At 43.2% G+C, this 24,907-nt stretch overlaps 1 long non-coding RNA gene across 1 annotated transcript in view; it reads right to left on the bottom strand.

The window, feature by feature from the left end:
• Window positions 1-8,542: 8,542 nt before the first annotated feature.
• LOC137755881 (uncharacterized) overlaps window positions 8,543-24,907 on the bottom strand; it is a 37,043-nt gene continuing 20,678 nt past the window's right edge. The window contains exons 2-3 of the long non-coding RNA XR_011072119.1: window positions 9,754-9,890; window positions 8,543-8,727 (exon numbers count right to left, since the gene is read on the bottom strand). This is a non-coding gene — a long non-coding RNA (uncharacterized lncRNA). The remainder of the gene's footprint in view (window positions 8,728-9,753; window positions 9,891-24,907) is intronic.

The following is a 24,907-nucleotide window of genomic DNA, read 5'->3' on the forward strand; positions in this document are numbered from 1 at the left end:
CATTAAGAAGAATAAGATTGGCAAAGAAACGTCTACCTCTCCTATATATGCAGGAAATGGCAAATATTTCCCAGGGTCCCTTGTAGTTATAGGTGGCTGTGTGGCATGATTCTGGCTGGTGAACCATAAAAGTCAGTCTACTAGAGCTCCTGGGAATGCCTTTGCTTTCCTCAGGAAAGAGACAGATTCAGCTGTCCCCTTCACACCTTCTTGCAGTTGGAATGCAACCATGAGTGCTGGAGCCGTTGCAATCAGCTCCATTATGACTGTCTTAGTCAGTTGGAGCTACTATAAAGAAGTATCATAGACTGGATAGCTTACAAACAACATAAACATTTCTCATAGTTCCAGGGGTTGGAAGTCCAAAATTAAGGTGCCAGCCTGGTCTGGTTCTGATGAGAGCTCTCTTCCAGGTTACCAATGCTGACTTCTCATTGTATCTTCACATGACAGAAATAGAGCTAGCTAACTCACTGGCCTCTTCTTATAAGGGCACTAACCCCATTTATGAGGGCTCCACCCTCATGATCTAATGAAGTCCCAAAGGCCCCACCTTTTAATAACATCATATTAGGATTAGGGTTCCAACATATGAAATTTAGGGGGGACACAAATATTCAGTCCATTGTAATGACCATCAGGGAACAGCCCTTTGAATTACAAAAATGATAGCTTTAATGTCTTTGAGTCTGAACCAACAATAGCAACTGCCACTTCCAGACCACTTGTTAGATGGGGAATTAAAGCTTTGTACATGGTGTTTTCTGTTCCCTGCAACTGAAAGCATTCCTAAGTGATATGGCAACTGCCAACCATTAGATTTTTTGTGGGTCAATTTTATTTTACAAACATGAATTATGCATTGGACAGTCTCACACTAGAGGTAACTTTCACCACTGTCCCAACCTGAGGCAAGGAGGTGCGGCAGAGGTGAAACAATCCACGAATAAAACCTCTAGGTGGTTTTATTCAGATCCTCCCAAATACAGCTGCTGGGCAGGTGGCATCTCTTCTACTCCGTGACCACCACCATCTCCCTTGGTGTCCAGAATCCCAACTCTGTTTTGCAGGCAGGGGTTAAAAGGACTTACAAATACCCTTGGATACTGAAGCAGGGATATCCTCCCTTTTGCTAAGATGAGCCAAGCAAAGCCTCCAGGCACAAGTGGGCATCAGTCCTGCTAGAAGTTGAGCCTGGAGGTGAGCCATCCTTTGGATGATGGTAATGAGAAGGGCTGCAGGCATGGCTCCTCTCCACAGGCATCATTCAGAGATGTTCCCGTAAGGAGCTGTGGGTGTTGGCCAAGCCACTCTCTGCAGATGCCTTTTTCCCCTCTGGTCCTCCATGGTCCACGAGGCCCAAGGGCACCATCCTCGGGGGCCCTCCAGCCACTTGGCTGCTGTACATGCTCTTTCCGGTCTCACCCAGCTCTGCTTCCCTGCTGGTAACAGCCAGGTGCTCCAGCATGACTGCTCCACGGAGTCTAGGCTGCTACATTCCTGCCAGCTTCCACAGAGGGGTGGTGCCCGAAGGCACTCTAGTGGGCATTTTTCCTCTTTGACCCCCATCCAAATCCCCTCCCTGTATTTGGAGAATTTCCCACCAAGCAGAGCTCTCTTTCCCATATAGAAGCCAAAAGTACCAAATATTCTCCCGACCTCCTTACCGCTAGGGCACCAGCAGGTGACCCAGGCATGTGACCCAATCAATTGCATCAACCTTGGACTTGGACCAGGAGCTGATGACCCAAAGATGTGGGACGGTGGAGAATGCATTCTGGTGGAGAGTGCCAGCAACAACCCTGAGTAAATTTCCTAGCCAGCCGTGGCAGCAGTGGCCCCCTAAGCAGTGCGTCCAGTAGCAGGTCAGGGAGGTAGCAGTATCCTCAACAGGCTGGTTTTGTGGCAGGTGTCTGAGCAGCTCCTGGCTGCGGCCGACAGATCCTCCGGGCCACTTTCCAAGCATCACCGTCCAACTTTCTCAGCTATTCTGAGCTGCCCAATTGTCCTTTTAATCCAGCCCTTTTTTCTTTTTCTTTTTCTTTTTTTGCTTCAGTCCAGTAAACAAAAAATTTGCAACAGTAAATTTCTGTTGATTGTGATTGAGAACCATGATTTTGACAGCCGTACATTTAATACTGCCCCATCCGCTAAGTCCTCTTAACAACATTAACTGGAGGCTGGTGTGTGCGTAATGACCTTTATTCAAGTTGGGAAATACTAATGAATAGAAGAATTACAGAAGTAAGGAAGGAAGAAGAGATTTAAAGTAACGTAGAAAATATAAACTTCTCAGATTTGGGGGGCCATTTTTTTTTAATCTTTATTGGAGTATAGTTGCTTTACAATGTTGTGTTAGTTTGTGCTGTACAGCAAAGTGAATCAGCTATATGTATACATATATCCCCTCTTTTTTGGATTTCCTTCCCATTTAGGTCACCACAGAGCCTTGAGTAGAGTTCCCTGTGCTATACAATAGGTTCTTGTTATCTATTTTATACATAGTAGTGTATATATGTCAATCCCAATCTCCCAATTCATCCCACCCCTCCTTCTCCCCTGGGGGCCAATTTTAAAGAGTTAAGCTCTTCAAAGGGAGTTTCTTCCTAGGGAAAAGGGGAGCAGTTTGCAAGTTCCTAGCCTTCTTTACCAATTTCAAAGGTGTAGCAGTCAGAGTTCTACCAGAGAAACTGAACCAGGAGAATACACACGTATATAAACATGTGCACGCACATATGCACACACACACACACCACACAAGTAAACTATATACATTTACATATAAAGAGATCTATTTCAAGGAATTGGCTTCCACAGTTGTGAGGGCTGGCAGGCCTAAAATCCTTAGGGCAGGCTGTCAGGATCAGGCTGGAAACTCCTGGGCTGGGGAAGAAGCCAGAGCCCACAGGCAACTCCTTCTTCCTCAGGGAAACCTCAGCTTCGCTCTAACGACCTTTCAACAATTATCAGTTGCTCAAAATCAATCTGATAGAAAACAAACATAAGGCAGATGTATTTTGCAGTGCATTCTTTGCAAAATTTTAGGGATACAAATACTTTTATAATTAAAACTTAAACTTTGCACTAAAAATAAAATCTTATAATATGGTAAGCAACACACACAGGATAAATGCTTTTTTTTAATCTGAGAAAACATAAAATTACGACAGGATTAAACTGAAAAGGTACGCACTGAAAAAGAAACAGAAAAGAATTTTCCATTGTATCATATATTTATAGAATCATGGTTTACCAAAATATTTCTATCTAAAGATGGAGAAAATATTACCTATAAAACCAGTAGACAGACCTCAATATCTAATAGTAAAATGTAACAAGTAGGGTGTGCAATTACAATGTGTTAAATGCTAGCATCGAATGTATGTAATAAAGCTACATCTATTTTTTGCCAAAGTGCAATGTTCTAATAAAATAATGACACTTTATAAAAAGAATTTACATTTTAATCAAAACAATATTTTCCACCTATAGCTGAATATAGCCAATTCATTACTTAAATGTTTGAAAAAAATTAACGATGAAAATCAAAAATGGTATAAATGCATGAAGAGTTCCTTGTTATTTAAATTGCCTTTACACTGTGTAGTTTAGTTTGGGCCTTTGGGTATGGCCTTAGATTATCAAAAACAAATGAGATAGTCTATCAAAGAAACAGCTGCTTTCTGGTATGTGGATGACCTCACTAATAATTTTTAATATTGAAGTGTTAAAGCAATTTCTTAGTCAAATTGAAAAGAGCATGTGTCAAAGTTTTATTTAACATTTTCCACAAGAGAAGAGCCAGCCAATTCAAAGATATCCCTTCTGTTAGAGATATTTATAGAAAAAAAAAAAAGTTGGCTGTTAAGAAAAATTTTCCAAAACTTGGAAATAAGAAAGAAAGAAGCTTGTGTGACTTTTCAGTCTCAGAGTAGAAAATCGTTTAATAACTGGTCCACCCAAGGATTATTTAATTCTTCAGAAGAATGCATCTGTGTCTGAATTATTACCATTAATTAGAGAGTAGACTGTGAAGTTACAGGTTAACTAGTAGGTTTCTGTCCTGTACAAATGAAATGATTTCTGTCTGGGAGAAAGTATAATCACAAAAGTTACCATTTTATTGTCATGTAGCACATTAACTAGTTTTGCATTCGTAAGTCAGCATTCTTCCAATTGATGATATTCAATATTTCCCATAATTTTTAAACTAGCTGGATCTCTCATTAATGTGTTAAATAAATCTGTGACACATGCTGTTTTATATTTATGTAAGAATTAAGAATCGTGCTTTTAGATGTTTTGAGTTATACTTCGATATGATACAATATAAAATATGCATGGTGACCTCAGACTCCTAAAAAGGCAGATGGTCAGTTGGGTGGGTAGGCACATAACTTTCCAAAAGGATATCTTAACCTCCTTAAAGTCTATCAGAAAATTGCTCCAGAATGCTAATTTTTTCCCAGGAGTTGTTATAAATTATGTCTGCAAAAAAAAATGTATGTACCAGATCTTGTTTGGGACAGTTTGCTTTCTGAGTTGCCTTTTTAAATTTGGAAAACATTGTGTATATCGTCTACCATCAATAGACAGAAATAACCATAGAATTACACTCTTTCACAGGATTATACTGGGGGAGGAATATCAGGAAGGACAATGCCAGAGAATTCTTAGAATTGGGCACTTAAAAAATTTCTCCTGCCAATAAAGAGGAGACTTTATCGCACGCCTCTGACATACTTCATAGTCTGTATTCTCCTTTATGAAAACTCAAGCCAGAAAGGCAAAGTGAATTTCAAAATGTCTCATCTTTGTCATGTTGTTTTGATGAAATGAACAGAAACCCACTCGAATGGGTTTAAGCAAAGAGGAGGATGAACAAGGAGGATACAGGGGTATCTCAGTATCCTGGGGCAGAATGGAAGCAACCAGCAGGCAACTCTGTCCCCTCAGTGGGACCTGCTCCCTAGCTCCTGCCTCTCCCGATAGCTCCCCCTAATAGAGCTTTGCCTCTCTGTGCACTCGGCAGGAGGTTGCTGCCCCAGGACTCTCCAGTTTACAAGTCCTTAATCCAAGCGCCCAGCAGAGACAGACAGACAAGGATGCCTTAACCCCAGTTCCTGGAGAGAGAGTTTTGGATCTCATCCCCACCCTGATCCAATCAGCTCTGGCCAGTGGGGTCCACAAGACCTAGAGACTGAAGGAAGGAAGGGCCTGGAATAAACAGACACCCAGGAGGGGTCACTGCAATCCAAGAGCATCCTCTCCAAGGATGTGAAAACTTTCTTCTCACTTTTCCAACCTCCATCTCACACCATAACATTCCATGTATTTCTTCATTCATTCATCAATCAAACATGTTGTGAATACTGGCCATGTGCCAGGAGCTGTACTAGGGACAAAAAAAGAATAAGACACAATCCCTGCCGGGTTTTTTTTACCGTCAAATGAAAGTCCATTAAATTTCTTGAACAAATAAAAACATTTCAGTTCAAGAAATATGTCTGTTCTTAACGACCAAACATACTAAAACTTCCGATTTCTCTCAAACCAGTTCCTCATTTGATCCGTGGACCCTGGATGTGGTCACTGCAGACCGGCCCACAGTCAGGCTGACATCATCTTCTTTATCCCAGGACTCTTAGATTAAGAAAATCAAGGTCAGTCTGGATAGAAAAACTTTTCTTACAGTAATTTAATTTCAAAATTGGACTTTAAGAGAAAGATTTAAGTGTAAATCAACTATACTTCAATTTTTAAAAAAATAAAATTTAAGGGGACTTCCCTGGTGGTGCAGTGGTTAAGAATCCACCCGCCAATGCAGGGGACACGGGTTCGAGCCCTGGTCCAGGAAGATCCCACATGCTGCGGAGCAGCTAACCCCATGCGCCACAACTACTGAGCCTGCACTCTAGAACCCATGAGCCACAACTACTGAAGCCCGTGTGCCTAGAGCCTGTGCTCCGCAACAAGAGAAGCCACCACAATGAGAAGCCCGCACACTGCAACGAGGAGTAGCCCCTGCTGGCCACAACTAGAGAAAGTCCGTGCGCAGCAACGAAGACCCAACCCAGCCAAAAATTAATTAATTAAATAAAATTTTAAAAAGAAAAGACTTAAGTAGTAGATAAAGACTTAAATAAAATTAATATTTTACCTTAATGTAATTTTTAAGACTTAAATGACTCACTTTATGCCACTTGTCATTACTACTATTGAGACAACTGCTGTTCATTCTTTTGAGTTTTGCTCAGCAGGGCAAGAATGGTGTGATAAGATCTTGAGGAATCCCTATTCCTTCTAAGGTGACAAATCCATTGTGTTTAGGTATACCTGGGGATAGGCCACCTCAAGACTTTAAACATACAAAGTCTCATAATTCAGACTCCACAAAACTGGACATTTGTGATAATACAAACAAAGGCTGGGCTCCTGTGTCTTTTCATTATTTGTAAAGAAAGGATTTGCTGAGTAAATGAATGGTGTATACAAAATTTATTTGAGGGGGAAAAAATAGCCTGTTGAATACTTCTGTAAGTAATTACAGTTTTCAAATATTTGTAAGCGTTCCAGGGAACTACATATTTATAAATCATTGATACATTAATTGGAAAGCATTCTTATATATTCATCTAATCTGATTCCCTCAGGACTCCTGCTAGGCAGTGCTTTGCTATCCCGAGCCTAATTGCTGTGTATAGTTAAAAGTAATAAACATTGTACTATTGGACTCAGGTCAGGCTGCCCCAAAATATGCCAAAGTGGCATATGGATTATTTTGAATTAAAACTACTTGAGAAAGAGCTGGTGCAAGGACACTTGGACCCTCCTCTCTGTCCTCATGAAAGCAGTAAGTAAATCTCCCATATGAAAGCTACATTCCCAGCACCAGAAGATGGGGAGACAGCCTTATCACCCACCAGAGGTATTCTGCTTAAGTTCTTCACTAATTAGTACCCAGGCATAAGTTTCTTTCTCTTGTTAGCTTTTCACAATTTATTGTTTCTTTGTTTAAAAAGTATGAAAGCTGTCTGCTTTGGTCATTTTTTTTTTTTTTTTTTGATTCTGATCTATGAGAATCCATACTTCCGTACAAAAGTAATTAAAATTGTTTTTTCTCCTGTTAATCTATCTTATGTCAATTTAATTATTAGGACAGCCAAAAGCACCAAAAGGGGTAGGGGAAAATTTTTTACGAGATATCTTAAATGAATGAATGCTTCAATAGAAATTCTCTACGTGACAGAACCACCAAAAAAATACAATAAAATACTTCCCTCTTGTTAACTCCTACCTTACATTTAGGTTTTCAGAAAGTTAAATTTGAGCAACCAAGACCTTGGTCATGCTCCTAGGAGGCTTAATGAGGCAGATGACATTCTCAGTTTAAGGCGCTGAAAGGAGAAATAGGTGAGGCAAACACTAAGCAATACACTCAACTCCATTCCATTTCCACCAGATCTTTCCTTGGTAGTGTTTGAAGAAGGTGGCCAAAACTTTTTTTTCTTTTTCAATTTATCCTTATTTATTTTATTTTTATTCTTTGGTGTCTTAAGTACATTCCCCCTTTTAAATTTTTCATAATAACCATTTATTGAATGAAGCCAATATTTGGGAAAAATTCATTGCCAGAGAGTAAACATACAATGTTCTTTTTGTCTTCATTTTTCCAAAACATTCATTTATTTCCCTCTAAATCATTACAGAGGTGGTTGTGTATATTTTATTTATTTATTTATTTTTTAGAAATTGTTTGTCCTTTTTTAAATTTATTTTTTATTTTTTAAAATTTTTTAAAAATTTTTTGGCCGTGCCATGTGGCATGTGGGATCCTAATTCCCCAACCAGGGATTGAACCTGCACCCCCTGCATTTGAAGCACGGAGTCTTAGCTACGGAACCCTCAGGGAAGTCCTGGTTGTGTATATTTTACAACATGAATCATAAACAGTGAGAGTTAAAATCCTGGGAAGTGTAGACCTACGTCAAGTTAAATAAAGGATCCGCCATCCTTAGATTCACTATAGAAATGCAGTGGCTGTATTACTCTTTTCAAAACTAGCTTTCATTAAATGGATTTTTGAAGAGCTTTTAGTTCTAAGAAATGCGTTTCTGTGTCCACCAATAACAATTTTATTACTACCACATGGCACATGTCCCTTAAACTATGGCAAGACCTATTTCCTGAATTCCACAGGCAGAAGGTACTAGAATGTGTATACTGGGTTCTCAATTTACTACAGCATGATTTAGTTTGCTTAAAAGGCTGTGGCACGGTATGGAATGTAACAACGAGGATTAACGTTCAAGCTACTCTGAGTGTGCATATTTTAACAAGATGTGATTTAAAATTCTGAGAAACACAGATGGTTGATCGAGTGCAGAACTGTGACGGATGGAAGACCACATATGAGTGCTGAGCCCAATTACAAACATCAAATACCTCTTGGATTAGCACTCATTATCATGTTGTTTTGGTTGTCCTGCAACAAGAACTTAATGGCTGATGACATTACAGTTCAACAATACATTACCCTATTTTGTGAAAGATTCATCCTCTCCACTTTCTTTCCTTCTTTTGGCAGAGTTTAACAGTAAAGGGTGTGAGAAGTTGAGTAGCATCTCCCCACTCCTTCTAGTGGATCTTTCCAAGACCCTTCATCATACTGTGATGTATAGTAGAAAATATATAGTTGTTCTTCATTCCTAAAACTCCTGGTATTTTCTGTGATGAGAGAGATAAAGATGTCTTTTGTTATGTTAACGAGATGACTTTTGGAAAACTCCTAAGGATCATGGTTGGTTGCCAGGAGAACTAACCAAGTGATTAGAGGGTTGAAACTTCTAGTTCCACCCCCCTGACCTCCAGGGAGGGGAGAGAGCTGAAGGTTGAGTTCAATAGCCAATGGCCAATATTTTAACCAATCATGCCCATGTACTGAAGCCTCCCTAAAAACCCAGAATGACAGGGTTCAGAGAGCTTCTGGTTGGTGAAGACGTGGAGATATGGGAGAGTGGTGTGCCCCCCAGAGAGTATGGAAACTCCTCGCCCTTTCCCCATACCTTGCCCTGTGCATCTCTTCCATCTGGCTGTTCCTGAGTTATTGCCTTTTATAATAAACTGGTAACCTAGTAAGTAAAATATTTCTCTGAGTTCTGTGAGTTGCTCTAGCAAATTAATCAAACCCAAGGAGGGGGTCAATGGAACCTCCAATCTATAGCCGGCAGGTCAATAGTAAAGGTGAAAATCTTGGCTTTCCATTGACATCTGAAGTGCGGGTAGAGGGTAGTCTTGTGGGACTGAGCCCTTAGCCTGTGAGATCTGATGCTATCTCCAGGTAGAATGTCATAACTGAGTTGAATTGTAGGACACCCAGCTGGTGTCGGAGAATTGCTTGGTGTGGGGGGCAAAACCCACACATTGTAATTGGAGTCAGAATCAGTAGACCCTTTCACACTCAGCTCTGGTAATGTGGTAGTTAGTCAACTATTAAAGCCTTAGCCATCCCTTGCAGTTGGGTTGGCCAGTTACCATCTTTACTTCCTGGACATTCCACCTCTTTCTACACCTTGTCTGCTACATTCCCTGCCTATAGTTACAGCCCACGTGTAGGTTTGGCCCTTTCCAGACCTTGAAAGCACTAGAAGGAAGCCTATAAAGAGTCCCAAACCAGAACTTAGTTCAGGGCTTCTTGGGCTTGACTCTTGTTCTAGACACTGGGCTTTTTCTCCACTCCACTGAGTGCCTTACCTTGTTTTGTGCAGACCGAGCTCCCAAAAGACAAGGATCCTCCCTTGTTCCTTCAGGCACTTCAGGACCTGGGCCCTTATACATCGACACAAAAGCACCTTGGAACTACACATCGGTTTGTGGGTATGTGTATGAGCCTATGAATGAAAGAAAAAAGAATCTACTGTTGAAATTCTTTCTTCTGTTTCCTGGTTTCTAGGAGATGCCTTTCAAAAAGAATATATTAATTCTATCTTGATTTCTGAACAGAATAATGTCTGTGAGTCCCTGGGTCCTCTTTGATATCATTCAGTATTTTTTTTTTTTTTTGGACACTAATTACACAACAGGAACGAAAATATGTAGGCACTGAGATACAAGGCAAGTAAGATAAATATGGCCCCCACGCTCAAAAAGCCACCAGTCAACCAATAGATATAATATAGTGAAATCCTTAAGTAATAGAAGTACATATGTGCAAGGTATAGGCATCAAGGAAAGTAGTAAGAGAAGAACATTCGCAAATGGTAAGTAGTTCTGAACAGATCTAAGTAACTGTAGGCAAACATATTTGAACATGTCTATATGTTGGGGGGCGGGGGTTATAAATTAGTGTAGGTGGGTGAGCAGTACACAGTGTATAAATGGAACCTATCGGTCTGATTTTTCTCGATTTCTTCCTAAAGTGACCTGAAATCACATGGCGTTAAATAATTATGCAATAAATGAATAAACACATAAACGAAGGAGTGAATCTTTGTATTTTATAAGCACATGGGATGCTCGTCCTCCCATTTTAAGTTCATTTACTGGAGTAAACTCCCACTCTGAGTTCTGTTTCAATGACCTAGGCATGGAGATTTTGGTTTCCAGTGTCATTGAAAGGTAAACAGAAATTACTTTATTTGAATTAAAATAAGGGGAATCATTTCATTCTCTGCCTATCCAGATCCTCCCTGTTCCTCTGGGTAATGCACCCATCATTTTTGCTTCCTGTGTGTCACCACAATTTCTGAACTCCTAACCCCCCACTGCCTGGGCTCTCATTTGCCCACTTTCTTGTCTCCTTAACAAGACTATAAAGTCATTGAGAACATGATATTCTGCCCTCATGCTTTGCACATTGAAGTCTCTCCAGAAATGTGTAGGAGGTGGGAAGATAAAGAGACAGAGGGAACACATGAAAAGATGCTCAACATCAGTTAGTCATTAGTGAAATGCAAATGAAAACCACAGTGAGGTAGCACTTCACACTAGGGTGGCTAAAATTTAAGACAGACAATAACAAGTGTTGATAAGGATGTGGAGGTACTAGAACCCTCATTCATTGCTGGTGGGAATGTCAGATGGTCCAGCCACTTTGGCAAACAGTCTGATAGTTCCTCAAAATGCTAAACACAGATTTATCATATGACCCAGCTATTCTACTCCTAAGTACAGACCCAAGAGAATGAAAACATATGTTCAAACAAAAATTTGGACACAAATGTTCATAGCAGCATTATTCATAATAGCCAAAAGTGGAAATAACCTAAATCCCTCAATAATATTCTGTTACCTGGAAATACCACATTATTCATCCAACTGATGAATGAATGAACAAAATGTGATATATCCATACAATGACATATTATTTGGTAATAAAAAGGAATGAAGTGCTGGTACATGCTAGAACATGGATGAATCCTAAAAATATAATGATAAATGCAGGAAGCCTGTCACAGAAGACCACATGTTGTATAATTCCATTTATGTGAAATGTCCAGAATAGGCAAATCCATACCAAAGAGACAGAAAGTAGATTAGTGGTTACCTAAGGTTGGGGAGAAGCGGTGGAGGAATGGTGAATGATTCCTAACAGGGAGAGGTAGCTTTCTGGTGTGTTGAAAATATTCTAAAATAGGATTGTGGTGATGGCTGCACAATGCCTTGAATATACTAAAAATCACTGAACTGTATCTTTTAAATGGGTGAATTTCATATCATATGAAATAAAAATACCAATAACGTTATAAAAAGAGAAAAGGAAATGCTTCATGTGACTTCAGGTCAAATCAGTGAGACACATTGTTGAATGGAAACACTAACATAAAAAATAACACTCCCCACAGAAATAAGCCTCATAAAAGCAGCATTTTCTGAAGGCAACAAATTTCCTTGTTTCACCCACTCTGGGAATTAGAATCTTGAATGATAAGTACGAAGGAGCTACTAAGTTCAGAAAATTATCCATAACAACACATATGGATTTGGTGAGAATGAATTTAGTCCATGGAGGAAAGACTAAATGTAGTTTGCAATATACTTGACTTAAGCATAATTATACACCCCAAAGAGTAATGATATAGAGTAGGAGGAAATGAACTTCAAGTTAGTAATTTCTGACTTCCCCATTAGGAATAATGTGAGGGGAAGAAAATGTTTTCTGTGCAGGTCCCTATTTATGCTGGTCCTAGTGGGTGTTTCTGTGAATCCAGTGGTGCTCTTGCCTTGAACTGGTCCGTTCTCAGATGTCACTTTCTTACTGCAGAACCTCTATTATTTGCAGAAATTTCTTAACCTCTGCTCAAACTTTACTTATCCTCTAGGACTTGATCAGTGGCATGCCCAAAATGATCTACTGATAATTTTTTACTGCCCCTGAAATGGTTTCTGTTTCTCCGTGGGCACAGACTGGACCCTCAGCTGGCCCCAGAACTCCTTTCTGTCCTTTTAGGTCCTGCATTCTACCCCATGCTGAAGCTGGTAATGTTCCTCTACTTTGGGCAAGAAGAGTGATTTAGCTCAACCTGCCTTGGAAGCCGTGATTGGGGTCTCCTTTCAAATGTCCCTGGAACGAAAATAACACAGAGGTTGACCCTAGGTGGTAATTGCTTGGGTTGCCCTCCAGTGCTTGGAATAGAGGGGACAATTGGGTTTCTTCCTCTTTCTCCTTCCTCCCACCCTCTGTTTTTTCCCTGATGCCATGTTTTCTGGGCTCTTGGTTCTCCAGAGCCGCCATGTTTGCCCCAACAATTCACACCCTGAATTTTGCCTCAAGTTTTTGGGACAAGAGCAGAGAACTGGGCAGTCTTACTAGTCAGAAGGAAGGGGAAGGAGAGTGGAAGTCAGAGGATCTATCAGGACCATAACACCTAACACCCCCAGAGCATAAGTAGACTCAAGAGTTGGGGTCAAGACAACATACTCTGCTCTGTAACTGCCTAAATGCTGATGGCAAAGATTTTAACTGAGCTGAGTGGTTCCACTACAAATCTGTTTTCCATCTCACAGCTGGGTTCTGAATGCTTCTTGACAATCATGTTCTTAATCACTACATGATTTCCTTTCCATCCCTCTCTGCAGCTGTTGTAAGCCTTCATCATTTCTCTCAGCTCCCCACCTCCACCCCTACCCTCCTCTCTCCCCACAGTGTATTTCACCTTCAGTGAAAAGGAGGCACTGCGGGCTGTGACCTCCATCAGCATCCCTTCCTTTGGCTCAAAATCCCTTCCCCTGCCCTGACGTGTGTCACCCTTTCTCCTTCTGGTCTCTCTCAGGGAAGAGTCCTGAACACCACCAAAAATCAGCCCCCCACCCCTTATAGGATAAATAGGTCAATGCACAGATGGGGATTTGAGTCCTGACACGACCCTTACCAGCTTTGCAGCCTTGAGCAGGTGTTAAGCTTTCTGTGCTTCAGTTCCTATAAAATGGGGATAATAAGAGTACCTAGCTTATAGGGCAATTGTAAGGATTTAATTCATTTTAATTTATCTGGGTAAAGAATTTAAGACCATGCCTGGCACATAATAAACCCTAAAGGTTCACTATTATTATCTCTGTCTATTAATAGGAGTGGGTATTATATTATATATATATTAATTAATGTGTAGTAATTAATGTGTATTAATATCAATTATAGTTAATTATTATTTGTGAATCTTCAAAAGGGGAATGAAGTGCCATCTCTACTTCCATATGCACCATTAATTCCTAGCCCAACCTGACTTCTGCCCTTTGCCTCTCCTGAAAGAGTCTTTGTCAACAGCCTCCTTGTTGCTAAATCCTGTGAGTTCTTTTCACATCTTCTACTTATCCTCTCCATAGTTTTTAATTCTATTGACCACACTCATCATCTTTAAATGGTTTCTTCTACTTCCAAGCCTCCATACTCCTCTAGTTCTCCTTTTATCTCCCTGACCTTCCTTCTCAGTTCCCTTGTGAGTTTCTTTTCCTCTACCTGTCCCATAAATGTTAGCCAGACTCCTCTCTTCTCTCTCCACATCTACTTCCTGGATGGTCTCATGTATGAGACCCATGGCTTCAATTTCCTTCTTTTGTCCTCTAGGCTCTAGGGCAGTGCTGTCCAATTTTGTGATTGTTATGGGTTGAATTATGCTCCCCAAAAAGGCATGTTCAAGTCCTAACCCCAGTTCAAGTGATGGCATCCTTATTTGGAAACAGGATCTTTGCACATGTCATCAAGTTAAGATGAAGTCATACTAGATTAGGGTGGGCCCTTAAATCCAATGGCTGGTGCTGTTATAAGGAGAGAAAGATTTGGAGACATGTCCACAAGGAAGAATTCCGTATGAAGACGGGAGCAGAGATTTGAGCAGAGACTGCACAGCTAAGGAACGCCAAGGACGGCTGCCAACACCAGAAGCTAAGAAAACGTGATGGAACAGAGTCTCTCCCAGAGCCTCTAGAGGGAGCATGGCCAGCTGACACTGTCATTTCAGACTTGAAAACCCTCCAGAACTGAGAGAATGAATTCCTGTTGTTTTAAGCCACTCAGTTTGTGGTAATTTGTTAATGACAGCCTTAATACAGCATTGATGGAAATGTTTTATATCTGCATTGCCCAACACAGCATCCACTAGCCACAGGTGGCTACTGAGCACTTGAAATGTGACTGGTATGACTAAAGAACTGCATTTATAATTGCATTTCCTCTTAATTTAAATTTAAATAGGAATATGTGACTGGTGGCTACCATCTTGGACAGCGGCAGCTCTAGACCCACATAGCAACTGTCTGCAGGACACCTCCTCTGGGACATCCCTCAAGCAACCCAAACTCTCTTAATATGCTCACGACAAATGTCTCCCCCTCAAACTGCTCCTCCTTCTGTCTCAGAAAAGATGCCTCTTTCACAACCCAAACCACGGGTGTCCTCCTTGGCTCCCCTTCTCCCTTGGCTTCCACATGCAGCAAGACACCAAGTCTATCTCCTATTTCCTCTCCTAGGACAACACAGCTTAACATGGCCCTTCTTGATCTGGCCCCTCCAGACTCCTCTGGCCACCATCTCCTCCCGGGAGTCCTCACTGGAACCAAAACTAGATTATGTGCCCCTTTTGTGCTCTTATAGTGCAGAACTCTCCTACTGCAGGAGGGTTAACAGTATTGAAATAACCCCTTTGTCTTGTCTGTCTGTCCATTATTGGCTATTTTTACATTACCTAGCTCCATGCCTGGCATGTGGTGGGCAACCTAATAAATATTTGATGAATTGATGAATGAGTGAATGAATGAATGAAGAGAATTAAACAGTGTAGGTTGTCAGGGGGAAATTGTTAGCATGGTTGCTAATTAAGGGTACTAGAAAAAAATAAAACACAGAATAGATTAAAAATTTGCTTTGGTGGCATCCAAGTGATACTAATTACAGTTATTTATGTGAAATCTAACTTTTTATGCCTAATTATCATGCAGCAAAAGCAAGGATTATGTATATCATTAGATGTGTCAGATCAACTCGGTTGGGTTTTATTTCATTATAATAGTGAATTATGCACATATGCTTAGACTACATAAATTACTGTGGATGGGCTGGCTGTCTGTTCCCACCCTTGAAAGAGTTTCTTTCCTCTACTGCTCACTCCATAATATCTGCAACTTCGGGGCACCGTGAAAATAAGTGATGGGAAGAGAAATAGGTGATGACTTGTGACCATGCAGAATACAAAGCAGTTATGAGTTGATTGTGATGTTGGTACTGTTGCTATGTTATCCATCATTATAATGCACTTGACAGCCACAGAGGGTTTCAGCGGCATCATTTTATTTAATCATCTCTTCAACCCTGTAAATAATTAAAATTCTCAGAGTTTTAGCGATTTGTTCTCATAAATGTCAGTGTCAGGAAAATAGCCCATGTTAAGACAGGTTCTGAAAGAATGGGGCTAAAAGATAACTACATTTTAAGTTATACTTACCAAGGTTTTTATTAAGCATTTTTTATACACACTTATCAACAACACCACAGTGATTTTGGTATTATTATTCTCTTTTTTACAGATAAGGCCATCGAGGGTCAGAGAGGTTGATCAACTTAAAGTCTCAAGGATGGTAAACGATGATTTTTGAACCCATGCTTTTTTCCACTCTACTTAGTTTATGCCTAATGATCCATGTTTTATCAGGAAAGTAGGAATAAAGACATCTTTTTAGTCAGGGGGTGCTGGCCTGTATCTGCAAAACAGCTCAAGGGATATGGCTCAGAATATTATCTACAGCCTTTGAGGAGACACTAAAGATCCTTGACTTTGTTTAATGGCTAAGCTATTGTTATTTCATCTTGTTTGACTGCTTTCCTTTGCTTCTGCACTTTCTCATTTTTTTCTGATTAAATTTATTCTTTGATTAAAGTTTTTCTATAGGCAAGAGGCAAGCAGAGGACATGGGGGCAGGGAGCCCTGTCCCCGGAAGGCCCCATAGGATCCTGCTGGGTTTTAAAGGCTTGAGAGAAGGAAGTGGAAAAGGTTTTAAACAGTTGCTATGGGGGTCACCGAAGGACCCCATCTGGGTAAAGCCTAAGCATATTTTTAAGCATTCCTGAAAGCCTGGCTGAAAAATCTCTCTCTTATATCATACGGTGCATTAAAGATAGCCAGAAATTCTTTGGTCCTCCTCCCACTGAGAGGCGGGATCTATTTCCACTTCCCTTGAATCTGGCTGACCTGTGATCAAATTTAGGCACTAAAATAGGAAAGCGATGCTGCTTGATTTCCGATGGTAGGCTGCAGGAAGCTTGACAGGTGCACCTTGGTCTCTGGGAGCCCTGTCTCTGGGCTCCCTGAGCCGCCATGCTGGGGGATCAAGTGTTGGCACCCAAGCTGACAGTCCCAGCAGAGTCCAGCCTTCCAGCCATCCCCACTGAGGTGCCAGACTCATGAGTAAAGCTGTCTTGGGCCCTCCAGGCCAGCCCATCTGCCAGCTGAATACCACCGAGAGGCCTCAGTGAAGGCCACATGGAGCAGAATAATTGCACAGCTGAGCCCTGCCCAAATTCCTCACCCACAGAATTGTTTCAAGCCAGCAAGTTTTGGGGTAGTTTGGTACACCGCAAAAGATAACTAGAGTATGCCACAAGTTCATTTTGTAGTTTCCTCCCTTCATAGTGCCAAACAAATAAACAGCCAAGGTCCAGGCTAATAAATAGTCAAAATGAAACAAACAAGCCCTCCACTCTTTCATATGGCAATTCACACACGCACACACGTACACACACACACACACACACACGATCCTGGCAAATTTGTATTTCAGACAAATAGCCTTTCAACGGATTGATTTGAAATGTCACCCATAAAATAATTTTTCCTTTGAAAGTTATCAAACAACACTGTTAAAAAGAAAATGTCTGTGAAAGCACAGCTGGGACAGATAGGACATTCTTTTCATAATTTCACCATTTCCATTTGTGGCACCCAACAGCTTTTTGAGTGTTCAACTCCAATTTGAAAAAGAAATAAGAGATAACATCTGCTTTCTCCCCTGTCTTTACACACATTTAATCACACCCAGATACGCGGGTTCTTCTCTCACGTTACTCCGGTTGACCCTCCGATGACGCTGACATGAACGTGGCATTTTCTGAAGATGCATCCCACAATGTGGGCCAGGAATGCAGAAGAGCTGAGTGGATGGGGTGGGGGGAACGACTCTAACCTCGGTGGGCAAAACAGTTACCCACACTGAGCAATGAGCCCAGCACAAAGGCTGCAGCTGTTTGCAAAGGCACCCGCAGTATTTCTGACACGGCAGATCCTACCGGTGATGTCAGACTTTTTTCTTAAACAAAAGTGAAATGTGAGAAGGTGAAAAATTACCCCACCGTTGGAAGATGTTTTCCCTTGTTTCGGGAACTGTATCCTTAAACGACTACGTTTTTCCGCACTCTGGATGTCCCCCAGGTCTGTGAAAGTCTACATTTCTTTACAAAAACCTACCCGTTGGCTCCCTGTGTTCTTGGTTATCTCACCACCCTGTCACGCAAGTCACTGAGCAGGGAAAATGAGTCACGGGCTCTAAAGCAAACCGAATTCATTGAATTACACGTTGGAAAAGAGCCGAAGTGAGTCACCGTCGCATCCCTCGCTCTGCCTGGGGTAGCACCACACCTAGACCACTCCGGCCAGAAGAGAAGGAACCGTGTTTTTTAATAAGCTGGTCAGAGGAGGATCATTTACAATAATAATCCTCATTCCTATATATACTCGTGTTCCAACCACAACAACTAAGCGCTGTAAATTTGGACCCCAAAGTATAAACGGAAGAGCAGAACTATGCAAAGCGGGGAGCCCAGCTCATGCAGCGCTTTTGCGCAAATAAGAAAAAGTGATCCCCAGGGATGAAGGAATTAGGGGAAGCCCCCTCACTGGGGCAGAAGCTGCCCTGGTCCTGTATGCAGAACTGGGGAAGCCAAGCAATAGATTCAACCCACTCACCACCGCCCCACACGCACACCCAACTCCCCACCCCCGGCTCCTGGGCAAAGAACAAGCCCAGGACCAAGTGCAGTGCCTGGGAAGAAGTAAATGCAACTTTTGGTGCCTCCCTCTCCCCCCTGTGAAAATCTATCTTTTCCTGCTTTACCTCCATGGTTCCTGTTGCTGACACTTGGTAACACTAATTCTTTTTTAATCTGTCACCGAATACATCTGAGAGCTGACGAGTAATATATCTTTATCCCACTGGGTACCGGGCAGGTGCTCAGTATCCCCTCACTAAAGGAATGAATGACTCTGGGAAAGAATGAACACAGCCTTCCCACATTCACATCTCATATTTTCCTCACTCTAACTAAAGGCAAGAGTACGACCTCACCTCCCCTGAGGGAAAATGACCAACCACATTTTGTTCTCCAGAGCAGAATTCCAAGGTGGAAAGGGGAATTCTTGAACACAGGGACCATTGTGGCGATGGGATCTGAATCCTTGCTGGCACCATTTTCCTTCCTCCCTCCTCCCGTTTGGATGTCATTCCAGAGCCGTCTCTCTCACCAAGTAGTGCCCTAGACCAGACCATCGAGAGGAGAGGAGGAGAGCATCCTTTCTAACCCCTCAGAGCCCTCTTACATAAAGAGAAGAGGCTGCCTTTCCAGTTCCACTGGTCATAGCCACCTTTCCTCTTGGGGACGATATTGGAATCAGAGCACTGCCACCAAAACCACTTACCCAGGGCAGACCTTCTGGACCACTCCCCAGCCTGGCATTATCAGCCTCCTAACAGGCCACAGAGACAGCTGCCAAATGACCCCATCACTTTGATGTAAGGGGCCACCTGTCATAGCCGGAGATCAGAAACTGAATGTCCAAGGGCCAGCCCAGTGGTCCACACGGTGTCTGTTGTTGTTGTTTGTTGTTGACATTTAATTGCACGATCCCATTTACATGAAAGATCCAGAATAGCTAAATCCATAGAGATGGAATGCAGACTGGTGGTTTCCAGAAGCTGGAGGTAAGGAGGAACAGGGAGTGACTCCCCAGTGGGTGTGGGGTTTCATTTTCAGGAGATGAACATGTTTTGGAACTAGATAGAGGTGGCGGTTACACAATACTGTAAATGAACTAAATGCCAGAGAATTGTCCACTTTCACATGGTTAATTTATGGTATGGTGATTTCACCTCAATTTTTTTTAAGTAAATACCAAAAAAAAAAAAAGAGAGAGAAAGAGAGACTTCTATCGGATTTCTGGCTTCACTTCAGAAACTAGAAGATCTGGCGGTGCTAGCCCTATCCCCACGTGGCAACAACCAGCTGGTGCAGAGCATGAGCTGCCTGACTGAGGGAGGGGCACTTGCCCTCCACGTTGTCCTTCACCCAGGCCTCATCTGAGTGTGTGACCCCTGCCCCTACCCACAAGGGAGCTACTTATTTTCTGCAGAGTCTAAACAGAGTTCCCACTGAGCTGCCATCTTCAGATGAGTGTGAGGTAAGATCATAAGTCAAGGTCTGAGAACACAGCTGGGAGACAAATAGGAAGAGGCCAGGAGGCCGTGACCAGGGAAAGAGATACAAGGACAAGCGAGGACCAGTGTGTTCCTGGTCACTCTGCCTGGAAGAGCATCTCCTCCACCCTCCCAGACTCTCCATCCTTTTACCCTGCTTTGTTTTCCTTCCCAGCTCTCACTACTACCTGATTTACTCTGCGTATTAGTTTCCTAGGGCTGTCGTAACAAATGACCACAAGTTGGGTGGCTTAAACAACAGAGGATTATTCTCTCACAATTCCAGAGGCCAAAAGTCCTAGATCAAGGTGTCAGCAGGGCTGTACCCCCTCCAGAGTCTCTAGGGGAGAATCCTTCCTGCCTCTTCCAGCTTCTGGTGGGTCCAGGTGTTCCTTGACTTGTGGCAGCAACACTCCAGTCTCTGCCCCATGTTCACATCGCTTTCTTCCATCTGTTTCTACGTCTCCAACCTCCCTCTCCTTTCTCTTATAAAGACGTCAGTCATTGGATTTAGGGCTCATCCTAAATCCAGGATGATGTCATCTTGAGATCCTTAACAATTACATCTGCAAAGATGCTATTGCCCAATAAGATCTCAATCACAGGTACCAAGGGTTAGGATTTGGACATAAATTTTTTTCGGAGAGGGCCACAATTCCACCCATTAGGCTATGTCCTTTTTTGTTTACTATGTGACTCTTGTTGTGAAGTGTCATGAGAGTGGGGAGTCTGCCCATTTGTTTCCATGTTGGATCCCCATGGCCTAGAACAACGCCTGGCACATGGCTCCTCAGTAAACACTTATGGCAGGAAGGAATGAGGCAGCTTGGTGTGTGGGATGATGTTGGCTCAAGCCAAGTCAGCCAATAGCCGGTTCAATAGGAAGGCACAATGATAGCCGACTGGTATGTGAACGTCAGCTACGAATATCAGGTAGACCCCCGGGATGAAGGTCGCTGGCTAGCCGGGAGCCGTCAGGGGAAAATGAGGAGGGCTCCAGTTGGACTAAGAGGTTTGTCATTGAAACCACAAGCCTGTGCCGATACTGAGTCCTGGCACACCAGCTCAGAGACACAGAACCCTGGTCTGCAGTGGTGGCTGGACAAAAAAACTTTGGGAAGAGTGAAGCTGCCCTCCCACCCCCACTGGGATATCTGCAGTAATTCCAGCCCAAGGGACACTCAGCCTGTGGGTACCAACCACTTGCTTCAGAATCACCTGGGCTGGCGGGGGGGTGGAATACACCGGCGGTCCAGTGGTTAGGACTCCAGCTTCCACCGCAGGGACACGGGTTAGATCCCTTGTTGGGGAACTAAGATCCCGCGTGCCACATGGCACAACAACAACAACAAAAAGAATCACCTGGGGATATGAGGTAAAACTGCACATTCTGGGGCCTTTCTCCAGACCTTCCCAATCAGAATTCCTGGAAGGGGTCTAGGTGATTGCTGAGAACACCAAAGTTAGAGAACCAATGAACCTCGGTCTCTCGTAATGGTCACCCCTGGGATTTTCCCCTCCTCAATTGTCAGCATCCCACATGGTTGCTATTTGCTATGACCACTGTCCTCACTTTAGGCAGTTGCCCCAGAATCGGTTGACCTGCCCCAATTTCTTGTCTCTCTATTTTATTTTTCATACTGTCACCAGAGTTAAAGCATAACAGAGATGGCACTATTTCTGCCCCTACACCCTTGAATGGTTTCTCCATCATATAGAGAATAGACACAGCTGACCACCCACCCAACAGCCATTTCTCCCTTATTTTGTTCTAATAGAACCCAACAGAACGCTGATTTCATTCAGGCACTGTGGGAAAATGTGCTCATGGAAAGTGGGCCCTCCCCCACCACAGGGGACTAATTGTGATGGGTCTCCAATCGGTCATCATAATACCATTGCCATTTGCCAGGGATTGGTTCAGAGAGAGACAGGTGACCCAGTTCTGTCCAGTGAGACATGATGGGTGCCTGCTGGGGTCTTCTGGGATTCTTGACCCTGATAAAAAGAGACAGGAAAGGAAAAAGTCACCATTTTCCCCTCTGTAGCCAATGCCTCTGGCTCCCTGTAGCGCATGTCTTGGCCCACCTTGATCTCACCTGCAGCCATGGTGGATGTTCTTAGTTATGGCTGTTTGAGCTCTTCACCTTCACAGCATTGGTGAGGGAGGCATTCCTACCCTAGGGTTCTGGGGATGGCTGAACACCCAACACTGGACAGATGAGATCAACAGCAGTTTATAGTCACATCTACTCATGCCTGGGTGGGGGTAGGAAACAGCATACCATGCAGGGCACACAGGGCTGCACTTAGGAACACAGTGAACAAGCATGGCCTTGGGAGGCAGGGTTTGTAGTATCCAAAGGAGGGGGCGAACCCCTTTGTTCTCCCAGGAGACTAGGCTAGGCTTGTTTGGATGACTCTGTGGTCTGGCAGGAAACTGAAGCCCTTACTCAGGGATAAGCAGCAGCAGGGCCTGGTCCTGGGATAAGGAAGGTTGTCTGGCTAATGGACCCTATCTGTGGGAGCAGGGTGGGGAGGAGAACTGGCCCTCCCAGCTTCAGATAACGAGGCAGCACATACTACTGAACCTTAATTTCAGGCCTAGCACCACCATGCTGGGCATTCTCAGGAGCTCATACTCACCCTGAGCTGACAGCCTCCCACCTCAAGCCCACACCCTGAACTCCTTTACATCTTGGCCTCTGAGTCTTCTCCTGTGCTGCTGCTTTCACGTCCCTTCCAGCCACTGGGGAAGAGGAGCAGTGGATGAAGATCCAGGAGCCTCACCTTCCAGGTGGGCGATCCTGGCCCCGCTCTGCACACTTCCCAGTAGATCCCGGCAGAACTTAGCCCCTGGCGCTCACAGTGGCAGCTCAATGACACGCTCTTGTATTGGTTTTTCCCCCTTCCCCATCTCATGTCCCCAGTCCCTCACTCCTGCTTCCTGGACCAGCTCCCAGATAAATGGTATCAGGCTCTGCTTTTCAGGGAACCCAGAAAACACAACTTCCCTGTACCTGGACATGGTTTTATGAAGAAATGGTGTCTTGTACTTTGAGGACAGAGCTCAGGATGAAAGCCAACATGCTCAGGATGATGGAATGGACATATGAGAAGAGTCGGGGCCTCCTGGCCTCCTGGTGACATCCCTGAGAAGCTGACCCCAACCAGCTCTTTCCCTCCATTCTTGTTGGAAGGAGATGATGAACCTCCCCATTCCATCATTTAGGCCCCTTTCACTGGAGCCCCCTAAGTGATCCCTAAGATGTTCCAGAACGTCTGTGTCAGTAAAGGCAAAAGAACCACTTTAATTTTAGACCAGCAAAGCCAGGAGTCTCAGATAGACGGTCAGCTGGAAGTGTCAGCTGTCACAGAACAATCTCTCGGGAATCCTGCAGAAGGAGTCCAAATGCATCATCTGCCAAAGCCCGTCCCCAAGTCACAATATGTGACGAGTGTAACTATTTGTCATAACTTTGTCCATTCTCGTTCCATCTTGCTGTCTTCAGCTGTCACTGGAATTTCACTAACATGATTCTAGCCACAGAACTGTGGAGGAAATTCTTTGTCAGAGTTGCACAAGCACAATTATAGCCACTAACGACTGAGTTTCTCATGACAACAGCCTCTGGAAATCAACCACATTCAAGCATCTCAGCTGCGCGTCAGCTACTGCCATGCAACTGGCATGTGGGGTTTTGCATGGAATCTGTAAAACATTAAATAAGACGGAGGCTCTGGAAACACGGTTCCCTGGTGCTCTCTGTGCTGAGCAATAATGTGAGTGATTAGAGATCTATTTTTACTCTTTGGAAGATACTACTTAGCATTTAGCTGATTTACCCCAATTAGACAAATAAATAGTTGTTTAATGAGAAATCTTCACAAGTTAGACGGCTCCCATTACCCTCCCAGAGGAACTAAAGAGACCTCCACAAAGTCTGGCGGAGGAGTGAGTGTTTCCTATATATTTATAGGGATTTATGAGCATGAACAATTAGCATATGTTGTCAGATTTTAGCTTGTTCTCTCTCGTGTTAGTAACAATACCTACAAAAGTTCTAGGCGCTCCGTAGCACTTGCTGAATTGTCTTGATTGCTGCCCTATGATACTCACTGAGCCTCTACCCTGAGCTGAACCGGAGGTACAATGACCTATAAGGCTGCCCTGTCGTCTAGCTTTTCAGCATCAGAGCTGTCCGACCGGGAGCAGGACACGGCCCCTCTGTGTCTTGGTATCCTCGTATGAAAATGGGGACAGTAACACCCAGCTTCGTGTCCTCCAGCCTGTGCTGGCACACAGAACCCCACTCTTAGAAGGGCCAGGAGCTTGCTTTAACGCAATGCAATTGCCATCTTGAGATTCTTAATACTTTTTGAACCGGGGTCCCACATTTTCATTTTTCACTGGACCACACAAATTGCACAGCCCAGCTTGGGGACAGGAAAATACGTTGCAGAGGTTTATAAGGATTAAATAAGGGAATGTATTTAAAGTACGTAACACAAAGCTTCACGTAGGATAAGTTCTCCAAATGCTGTTGGGAAATGGTGCTGATAGACTTGCTCGATGCAGGGCTGCCATAAACCTTCAATTTGTAAAGAACACAAGTGTCTGCAAAGCACAGTAAAATGAGGTACGTCCATATATAAATGGTAGTGAAAGCCATGGGACTAGTGAGAGTAGATAGGCAAAAGATACAAGTACCACACTCCAACATTAAGAAGTTAGAAGAGAGGAGGGGGCCAGTAGAGGGGACAGAGAAGAACATTCCAGAGAGGAAGAAGGAAAACCTAGAAAATGCATGTGCTGCAGGCCGAGTGAAGAAGTGATTTGAGAAGAGAGAGTGATTGGCAGGCCAAGTGCTGCTGGGTGTTCAAGTCCAATGACACCTGAGTATCAACTGTGAGATCTGGCAACATGGGGATCATTGGTGATCTCGACGAGAGC

This window comes from Eschrichtius robustus, chromosome 2 (genome assembly GCF_028021215.1).
Source record: "Eschrichtius robustus isolate mEscRob2 chromosome 2, mEscRob2.pri, whole genome shotgun sequence".
In the NCBI taxonomy this organism is placed as follows: domain Eukaryota; kingdom Metazoa; phylum Chordata; class Mammalia; order Artiodactyla; family Eschrichtiidae; genus Eschrichtius; species Eschrichtius robustus.